This window comes from Oxyura jamaicensis, chromosome 4, assembly GCF_011077185.1.
Source record: "Oxyura jamaicensis isolate SHBP4307 breed ruddy duck chromosome 4, BPBGC_Ojam_1.0, whole genome shotgun sequence".
Classification (NCBI taxonomy): domain Eukaryota; kingdom Metazoa; phylum Chordata; class Aves; order Anseriformes; family Anatidae; genus Oxyura; species Oxyura jamaicensis.
Window position 1 is genome coordinate 47670485 of NC_048896.1, and position 9954 is coordinate 47680438.

General features: G+C 39.9%; 1 long non-coding RNA gene across 1 annotated transcript; it reads left to right on the plus strand.

The window, feature by feature from the left end:
- The first annotated feature begins 7 nt into the window (after nucleotides 1–7).
- LOC118167240 lies at nucleotides 8–8478 on the plus strand. The gene is made up of 3 exons (XR_004751040.1): nucleotides 8–283; nucleotides 4819–4955; nucleotides 7211–8478. It is a non-coding gene; the product is annotated as an uncharacterized LOC118167240 (long non-coding RNA).
- The last annotated feature ends 1476 nt before the right edge of the window (nucleotides 8479–9954 follow it).

Consider the following 9954-nt stretch of genomic DNA (forward strand, 5'->3'; position numbering starts at 1 on the left):
CCTTCCCTTCCCTTCCCTTCCCCTCTCCTCTCCTACCGGGGTCGCCTCATGGCGGCGCAGGGAGGTAACTGCCTCAACGGGCAGCCCTGAGGGGCAGGTAGGTGGTGGGCTTAACCCCCGGGGGTCCCGCCGTGCGTGCGGCCAGGTGCCCCCAAAATAACGAAAAATAAAAATAACTGCCGGTGTGCGGAGGTGCTGCCCCTGTGTGTCTTGCAGGTGGGCTTCTGGAACCGCAGCGACTTGTGACTCGGTGACAAAATCACCCAGCAAAGGGGTGGCAGAGGTAAGAGCAGAAACCAGGCTCCCACATCCACACAGTCAATTTATAAAGAGCGTTTATGATAAGGGATGGTGTTGCCATTCCTTACTCATCAAGATCCAGAGATGCGTGTGCTGGACACTTTGTATAGCTTCGCTTGAAACGCGCTTGAGTCAACTGCATGTGTTTCCAGCTCTGAGGAAGAAGGAGGCTCCTGGCCCTTAATCCTTGTGTTTCTCGCCAGTGAGACTATCTTTTCAATTTCATTATTCCATCATACCTTCTTAAATTTCTTATTATGGCACATGATTTTAGTCTGCTGGACTCTGTAGTCTATAATAATTCCTTGTGTTTGTAGCTCTCATTTGGAGGGAAAAAGCTGTCGCATTCAATATTCAGTTAGGCAGTAACTAAAATTAGAAAAATAGTCTGCAGAGTCACAGCGGTATTACCGGAAGAATTCTAGTTTTCTTCCTGGAAAGAGAAAGATTAAAGATAAACGATCTGTTTATATCACATAAAATCTTTGACTAATACATATGTTATTATGCATTGTTCCCATCAATTCTCCCATTTATATGAGTTGATCTCAAAAAAGATACTACCTGTGCCTATAGAGCTAATCGTGTTTATGTTCTCTGAATATCAATGTCAAAACTATTCCATGTATGTACTAAAATATCTCTAACATCAGTGCGAGACACTTTTTACTGGTTTGTATGTCAAGAGGAAGTTGCTTTTTATAATGAACACAGCGAGATGTCTGTTGAGTAGGAGAATCACTGCCAAAGCCTTCAGAGCACATATTTGCTAGATCCAGCCATTAGTGCTGGGATCCCACTCCTTGTTCAAATCTCTATTGTCTTCCCACTAGCTGGCAGGCACAGCCTGTTATTTCAGTCAAAACTGCAGGATCAGATTCTCTTGTGGTGTAATGAAGCCTGCTTCAATTTCACTGAGTTCAATGAAATGGCACTGATTTATTTCCTGATCTTGGTACACAAAATATTCCCATTTCCTGACTTCCAGATAACTTCCCAGACAGTGCAAATCAAAATCCAAGCTAGAATTTCAGGATTTTCTGCAATTATACTGCGTTCTGTTCCTTTTGGTGTTCTGGTACCATTTTTTTGTAATAATAATAAAAGTATAGCCTAGGCATAGAGGTGAAGTGAAAATTTCCATTTACTAAACCCAAATATATATATGTCCTATTAGTTTATCGGAATAAGTGTATTCACACAGATGTCCTCGCTTTCTTATGTCAATAGGTAAAAATGGACTAAGTAGTCCAGCTGATTACAACACCAAGTGACAGATAAGACAGGATTTAATCCTGGTTTGTTGTGTGATAAACGCTTGCACTAGCACAGTCAAGCTACCAAAGGAATTTGATACTATCCTATTACTGAATTGTAATTGCAGGTGGGCACTTGTCTTTGTGAATTCTTCTGACAATCCTTGCCTTCATTTTTCTAACATCAATAATATTTGTGTCAGCCTATTTTTTTGTAGAAAGGGAATAGTGTGAATTAGTAAATGTTCCTAGGAAGCTTTTAAAATACAAAGATTACAACTCTTATTTTCTTCAGCAGGTAAAAATAGCTATGTATTGATTTATGCAGCTCATGTTGTGCCAGCATTTAGGTCCAGATTCTGAAGATAGGCAACCAATGACCAACCAACGTCATGAAGTATCTTTAAAGGACTCATTCACAACCCGACTTCACACATTCCAAGTCCAAACCATTATTAAAGGCTTGGTTTAACCTTTTTAAAGCAGAATGTTATTGATTGGGCACAGGCACTCTTACATGATAAATGTTGCTAGCAGGTATTGCATTGTGTACAGCTCATGAAAAATCAGTGCTCCTTTGCCAAGTAACCAGCAAATCGAGCTATCAAGCACTGTAGGACAGATGCCTTTGTACACCTGAGTTGCCACTTCATGTCATGTAAAGAACCCTAAGGAGCTGTAGGCATCGTTTACCTGGCTAAGCAGGGTTTACAAGTACTGTGAGTCACTGGCATGGTATAAAAAACCTGAAGCACTCTGGTTGATCTAGTCCACTGTACTCCGCTCAAATGCCATCTTTTGCTTCTTGATGAGATTTCACTATAATCATCATTAGTAATTTTGCATACTTCACTACACTTTAAGAGTATTTAAATCACATTTAATTTCATGTCTGAGTATAACTTCACAAATGGGAATAAATTGTATCTCTCAGTACCCTTACTGGGATCTTGTCGCTATATGCTTGTGCTGATTTTGTAGCTGTTGACTATGATGCAGGTTAGGAACAGAGGACTCCCTTTTTAGCTAGTAGACAGGGCTCCTTCTGTTACTTAGTTTTATTTATTTTCTGCATTTCTGAAGCTCAAAATAAAATCATAGTGTTTCACTGCTTACTTGGAGAAGCCAATGATGCATAAGTTAAAATAATTTTCAAGATGTATGTAGTTAGAACAGTAAATTCCCTAATCGAGGAATTGATGGAGTTACTTATTTGTTCTCCTCAGTGTTTGGAGATAACATAAACCACGTTTGTGGATCAACCTTGAATAGCAAATTCTGAAAGATTAGGCCTAAGATATTTTTTTGTGTTGTGATTTTAGGGTTTTTTAAATAGCCCTATCTTATTTTCTCCATATGAAAATTATATGGCGTATGTGGTGTTTCAGTGCTTTTGATTTCCCAATTTGGTCTTGATTTTCTGATTTGATAAGTGAACTGATTCACGCCTCCTGGAGGCCCATCCACTGCCATCTCCCGTTATCTGGTGGTACGCTTACCAGAGCATTTCACTGACCTTTGCTGTGACCTTACTTGAGTACAGCTCTTTTTTCTCTGTCAGGCTTTTCATGTCACCTTCTAGCTGCCTGTCCCCCGGTGTCACACAAACACACACAGAGGTGTGTGTGAGTTGGAAATTGTATAGTCCATTTGTGATCCTTGATTTATGTCCACGCTGTAGTCCTCCTGTCCTCAGAACTCCTCCAAAGTGATGCAGGGCTGGGTGAGTGAGGTTAGCAAACAAGGGCAGGAGGAGAGGTCAGCCATGTCTCATGGGTCACATAGTCACTGCAAAAAAAGCAGGCGCAGCTGGCAACTGAGACAGCTGCTGGTTAGGAAGAAAATGGCCACTGAATTTGACATTACTTAATTAAGAGAGTGCCTTAGCTCATGTATCCCCTTGTCACTTTGCTTCTGTACATTGTGGTAGTAGGGGGTGGGTAATTGTGCTTTCCCACTGAAGCTCTTGGGTATAGTAGCAGTCTTCTGTTTAGGCTCATTGAAGACCCAATTAAATGACTCTTTGTTTAGTGATAGGTGAAACAATGAAAAAAATACCACCCAGGCACTAGAGCCCATGCAAATATGAACTATGGCTTGGCCAGATGGTGCAGGCACTTACTGGGATTCCCATACCAAATGCAACAGTTCAGTGTATCCATATGTGCATGCAAGGAAGAGAAATAGCAAAACCATCACAAATGCACACAAGGACAAATATTTGAAAGATAACCACAAAAAAAAAAAAAAAAAAAAAAGACTTTAAAAATATTCTTTGTAAATTAACAGAGTTGCATTAAAGAAATATCTGTTTCTCTGTTTTTCCTTTTTAAAGAAAAACGTTGTGGGATTTCAAAGTCTGCCTAATACTGTGGGCCAAAAGATGCTGCAATTTATTGTAACCCCCTGAATTGATCTTGTTCCTTCCATTAGAGGAGATGCAAATTAAATTACTGAAAGGCCCTTTGCAACCACAATTCATAATGGAGCAGGTGTATTCAGAGGCAGTTCCAAGAGTGTCTTCTTTAGTTGTGGTTGAAAGGAAGATCCTGCACATCCTTCAGTTTCATTATGTTTGGATAAGTAAACGCTGCCTTTTGCAGTGTTCATATAGTGAATCAAAATTTCTGCTGTGATTTAAGAGTGGTTTTCTCTGAATTCAAGAACACTAGTCTGGTATCCAATAATCTTAGCATCTTTCAGTGTATGTTTATGAAACCTGTTGTTTCTCATATAACAAGAACAAAGGAAAACAAGCTACATCTTTTTTAATAAAATGATACTTTATAAAAAACATTCCTATTTAACCACCAAGTTAAAGGTTTTAAAGAGAACAAGTCCACTGCTGATGATACTTGGAAGAATCCATAGATGTTTCTTGAGGTGAGAAATACTTTTATTCTGTAGTATGGTAATGTAAAAAAAGTTGTGAAGTTCTGATCCAGTGAATTCAACAGGAATCTCATACTGATATCAATGTGGATTTCATATGGCTTTTGTCACTGAAGTCAAGGTCATAACGAAAAAGACTTAGCAGCAGTAAAATACTAACAATATTTTCTTTCCACTTTAGATAGCATGGACAATGCTTATGAGACATAACATTTTTTTTCTATCTTTAGGTTTCAAAAACAAACTAAGATGGTGAGATTAGTGATGTGAGTGATCTGATGCATTTCCACTCAAATCAGTGAGAGGCAGGTGTGAAAGTCAATTAGAACTTACGCTTGCACGCCTCTGACTTTGATGCCATGCTTTGCAGAATGAAACAGAAGTTCCTAACGGCTACTTAAATTCACACTGATGCTGCTCTGACGTGCGCAAGGATTACTGAAGAAGAGGCATTTGACACTTCTTTACTTCAGACCATTCTTTTTTTTCCTAAAGGAACGTCAAAAGGTATGATTTTGTGGGTGTAACTATGATACCTCTTTGCCTTGTATGTTGATTTTCCTTTTAGTTTGAAGACGATGTCACTGCACAAGATAGCCATGCCACTTTGAGGATCTTACTTACGTATGTCAATTAATTCAAAGAAAAGATTACTGTAATTCATAATCCTCTCATTGCTGTAAGTTGCTGGATAACTTCTGCTGTCATCTTTAGAGGCATTGTGCCTCTTTAACTCAACAAATCAAAGAAAAATGTGTACCAAATCACATGTGCTTACTTGTTTGCTTAGCCATGTTCTGAACTCAGTTGTACTATATTTATCTATCTTATTCAAAACTGTTAGTATGCATACCTATCTTTTAGGGGGCTTTATATGGTTAATGCTGTGTTCTCATAAGAAAAACAAACACAGCCATATGCAATATGACATCACTGTCATTTGGTGGTTATCACACATTCACATTTCAGTAAAATGATACTTAAGGCTCTAAAACATAGTTCTGTACACTTGGCTCATTGAGAATGAAAACACAAAGTTAAATACAAAAGAAGCTGTAAAGAAAATGATCAGCAAGGAAGAGGATTCTGGATGGATTATCTTTATCTGTGTTAAGCGGCTTTAAAGGCAGGATTAAAACAGAGGCAGTCAAAGCATGTGCATGGTTGCCAAACAAGTAAAATGGAATATCAGATCTGTCTGGCAGCATATTAGGCAAATATATAGGAAGGCTCATTAATTACGATATTCACATTAAACAGTCTGTAAAAAATTACTAGGAACCAAACATTATAAAGCATGTAAAATCAAGAACATGTCGCAAGGCAAGAAAGTAATGCTTCTGAATGTATTGACATACCTTCTAAATGTACATATTTAATAGATAATGTTCTTTTGCCACCATGAGTTAACATTCTACATCATATGGATAATTATTTTTGTACTAGATTTCCGTTTCATCACTAGGAAGACATGCCCAAATTATTTTCTTGTGAATTTTCTGTTCACTATTTATTTTTAAAACAGTATTATAAAAGATTAAGAGCGTCGATATATTTTTGTTGTGTTTTTATTTAGAGACACCAGGTGGCAGATAACACACTACTTCATTGAGCCCTCTCCCTTGATTAAATAAAAAACAAATCATAACACGTGAATTCAATGGCAGAAAGAATGCAGCAGAAAACTTAGTGTTCCAAAACATTTTGATGATAAATTATGACTATTCAGTGATCCACAAAGAAATATAGGAGAAGGCAGCTTTATTGCTTCTCCTAGTAATAAAGAAACAACAATCAAATGTGATACCCTAAAACCATCCTTAGGTATCAAATGTGATACCCTAAACTAACCTTGACTTGGAGACCATGTCCTTTCTTCAAGTCTGTGTACTGATTTTGCAAGTGATAGATACTTTTTATTAAAACATTCACATACACACTCTGTCTGGAGTTCCATAGAGAAAATCCTTAGTTCTAAAGCCAAGGCGTTTGCCTGAGTACTTTAAGCCCTTCCTGGTACTTTTCTGCTGGCACTGTATATCTGTGGCCTTGGATTTACTTGCACTTCTAGAAACATTCTTCCAGAAACAGTCTTAAAGTACCACTGCCCCCATGGGAGTTAAAGCCAGGCATTTTTCTTTTGTCTGTTGTCAAGATATTGGAGTGACAGGAAGTCCACCTCCCTGTAAAAAACAGTTTGGGTTTGGAAAAGCAGCTCTTTCGATCAATCCAATTAACAAACTCATTATTAGAAATGAAATTCAGAGATTGCTAATGCAGAGATTAACATCAGGCCTAAAGAGGGAGATCACAGAAGAGTAGAAAAAATGACTGAGTTGTTCTGTAGTTAACTAACCCAATGTTGGGTCAGTTTTACTAATAGTGAAATGACAAGGAAATGCAGCTTGTTCAGCAAGGGAAGAAGGTACAACAGGTACAACAGACTTCATTGCTTTTATGTAGGTTGTACAAATGTTATGTCTAGATATAAAATACACATGTTGGAAACAAAAGGTCTGTACACGCTTGGATTATTAAAGAAAGGTTGAGAATACACAAAAGGGAGACAGCATAGGTAAACAGCAGGATAAGGAAGGTTGTTAGACACAAGAAGACATCTTTTAAAAATGTTCAGTAATACTCAAAAAAAAAAAAAGGTAGAAGGAAACATAGATTCCTGCAGATTAGATGTAAGAAAACAGTAAGATTGGCTCCTTCCAAAAGGAATCAGTGCTAATAATAAATCTTTCTTCAGTCATTAGAAACAGGAAGCCTTCCAGAATTCTGCTGTACAAATCGATAACCATGGTATTAACAGGAGTACTCAAAGAAAACATGCCATTGCAGAGAAGTTTATAAACTATTTGAGTCAGTTTTCACCAGGAGGAAACTGGAAACCTTGGTGAGAAACTCACCAGTAGTTTCACCTTCCTGGAAATGGAAGGGATTTTGAAGACAGAGTGGGTAAATCTGATAAAATGAACAGTAAGAAACTATTAGGACCAGAGGGAAGTTACTAGCAGGTGTGTGTAACTACACTTTAAAAAATGTAACAATACCTGTTGTATGCAGGATAGCAAATATAACGTCAACTTTTAAAAAGAGTTGCATGGAAGATAGGGGGCCTGAGAGGCTGGACACCTGGATAAGTATGATTGACTTGGTAGAATCAACATGACTTCATAGAGGAAAATTCTGCCTTACAAATGTACTGAATTCCCTGAAGTCAACCTGCATGTTGAAAAGTGTGGCTTGTATAGCCTCACTGCATGTAAAAGGAACTCACCTGCTTGGAGCAGAAAAGGGAATGCAAGCCTAGTTGCAGCATCTGGAGTATTTATTTCCAATCTCACATTACTTAACAACAGCTAAACAGCGTTTTTTTTCACCTATTCCCAACACCTTCCTTAAATACCTGTTTCTAAGTCATAGTGCTGAGTAAAGTACAGCTAAGTCCCTCTGTCACCTTCCTTAACCTACTCTTTTTTTAACACTGTAATGTCTTACTTCCTCTCTGTCATGAGAGGAGCAATACTGTGCTAGTTCTGGAAAGTGATTTCAAGGAAGAGAGCTTTCAAAGGTAGATTTCTAGGGGGAACTGAAAGCATTCTAACCACTATAATTACAAACCCTCTGTTCCTCTAGTTGTAGCTCCACTTCTGGGTTCCTGAGAAAAGGGATGCTGCATGAATGTGCATGAATGAACTTAGTCTCAAAGCCTGAAAACACCTTACTTGCTAGCAAAGTCTAGCATGTAAAGCAGAATGGACATGTGCAGATCCTATACCAGACTTTTTGTGACGGCAACATTTCAGAAGGAAAATGAAATGTCTCTCTCTGGAGGCTCACACGAATTCTGCACTGCTACAAAATTTAACCATGGAACCAACTTAGAGCTCAAACACAGTGTTACCCCTCTCATACTGCTGTGTTTCTACAGTTCATCTGTTTGAGTGTCATTTTTGATCATGACCAGCAGTCTGAAATACAGGCTTCACTGTACTGTGTGTGAAGATCTTATTTCTAAAAATCGTTCCACTTAACTTTTAGACCCTCCTTGTAAATTAGGGGTGCTGGAACCTTGACACCTTTTGATCTCCTGTGAAACCATCAAAAATTTGAGCTGTGGTAGGTCTCATTTTGTGAGAACCTGAACCCTGCTATTTGCACACAGCAAAGCAATGTTTTTCTTCCACAGCGGTTGGAATAAATTTCTCAGGACTTCTGATTTATTTAATCAAGGGCCAAGGGGTGGGGAAAATACAGCTGCTGCAACCCCTGCAGTTGTGGTTAGAAATACAGTTCTAACTGGCAGTGGAATGGGACTGAGACAGCTAAAATAGTGGAACAAGAAGCAAAACATCAGCAAAATGTCAAGACCTTTCAGTTTTTATATGAGAGCCCTTTCACCTATGTCTTCTCCCCTCTTTAAGAGGACCCTATCTCCAAGGATTTTGTATTTAGAGATACTATTTTCTGAGCATAGGAACAAACGCAATTGCTCTCCCAGAAACATAGCCCTTTAGTAAACTAGCTTTATGGTTGTTAGTGACACACAAATGCTGGATGTCAGCCTGCCTCTGTAGTTGCAGACACCAAGGGAAGATGACACATCTGTAAGGCAACTCATGTGCAAGCATGACCTCAGCTGAAACCCAAAATGCTCGGTGGTCCACCAAGTGGTAGACATTTGGCTGGAGGACAGCATGCCCCAGTGTGCCTTGCAGTGCTTTAAACTGCCAGAGGGGCTTAGGGATACAAAGACCAATGTCCCCAGGAGGGCGGGAGCCGACTGGAGCTGTCCTTAAGCAATGCGGTGCCCTGGCAGCCCTTGCCCCTGTGCAGGCATGTCTGTGAAGCTAGGCACGATTCCTGACACTCTGAGTTACGGCGGAGAGCCTGTATTGTGCCAGACAGAGACACATGTTTGCCAGCCGTGATTTTCTGTGCTTCATCTGCCAGCAAAGTGCTCAATTGGTAGTGTTATGTGCCTGTGCCTTCCCCACCGGCACACCCTGGGCACATTTCATTTCTGTGCTGGGAACAGAAGTGGATGGATGTTGCTGGCTTCTGCTCCCGTGACACACGAGCTGGGGGGGACCTGCAGCATGCTTTGACCAAGTTCCTGATCTAGGTGATCGGACCAGGTGTCCAGGGCTTGCCAACTTACTCCTAACCTTTAAGCATCCAGCACCCTTAATTGTCAAAGCTGGCTCATTGTGTGTAAAGCACTCCTCCCTTCCCTTCTCCAGCACACCTCGGCCTCTTCTCACAGGTAACTAGTGATAGGACTAGAGGGGATAGCCTCAAGTTGTGCCAGGGGTGGTTCAGGTTGGAAATGAGGAGACATTTCTTCTCAGCAAGAGCAGTCAGGCATTGGGATGGGCTGCCCAGGGAGGTGGTGGAGTCACCGTCCCTGGGGCTGTTCAAGGTTGGAGGTGGTGCTTGGAGACACGGTTTAGTGGGTGACCTTGGTGGTAGGTGGATGGTTGGACCAGATGGTCTA